This window comes from Mandrillus leucophaeus, unplaced genomic scaffold (genome assembly GCF_000951045.1).
Source record: "Mandrillus leucophaeus isolate KB7577 unplaced genomic scaffold, Mleu.le_1.0 Scaffold1704, whole genome shotgun sequence".
Taxonomy (NCBI): Eukaryota; Metazoa; Chordata; class Mammalia; order Primates; family Cercopithecidae; genus Mandrillus; species Mandrillus leucophaeus.
In genome coordinates this window covers 97,011-97,691 of record NW_012101704.1, presented here as the reverse complement: position 1 = coordinate 97,691, position 681 = coordinate 97,011, and the positions used below count along the sequence as shown (strand labels likewise).

General features: G+C 44.9%; 1 protein-coding gene across 1 annotated transcript in view; it reads right to left on the bottom strand.

Annotated features, from left to right (window-relative positions):
• LOC105537322 (ribosome biogenesis protein BMS1 homolog) overlaps nt 1-681 on the bottom strand; it is a 48,881-nt gene that overhangs the window by 2,156 nt on the left and 46,044 nt on the right. The gene's annotated exons all lie outside the window — the stretch shown is intronic.

The following is a 681-nucleotide window of genomic DNA, read 5'->3' as shown; positions in this document are numbered from 1 at the left end:
ACTAAATGGACCCAATCCACATTTCCACACTTATGTCAAAATCCCAATTTCAATTTTTCCAGTATAGATAATGGATACTGTTTTTTTTTTTTTTTTTTTCCTGGAGATGGAGTCTCGCTCTGTCACCCAAGCTGGAGTGCAGTGACATGATCTTGGCTCACTTTAACCTCCGCCTCCCGGGTTCAAGCAATTCTACTGCCTCAGTCTCCCGAGTAGCTGGGATTATAGGCACCCGCCACCAGGCCTGGCTAATTTTTGTATTTTTAGTAGAGATAGGATTTCACCATATTGGCCAGGCTGGTCTCAAACTCCTGACCTCATGATCTGCCCTCCTCAGCCTTCCAAAGTGCTGGGATTACAGGCATGAGCCACTGCACCTAACCAATGGACACTCAAAAGACACAGAGGTCTATCTGTGTCCCCCAAACGAATAGTTCAAAGAGTGAATAGAAAAGCCCCACGCTGATACCAGCACATGTGAAAAGGAGTCTCAATGTAAGTTCAACACAACACAATCGTGTAACACACCTAGGGGAAATCTTAGATTATATAAAACATAGCATTTAGATTAAGAGTAGAGCCCCAGATCCCTTTTCCTAGCCAGGGGAACTGAGACACACAACACCTGGAAAATCGGGTAACTCCCACCCCAATACTGCGCTCTACCAAGGATCTTAGCAA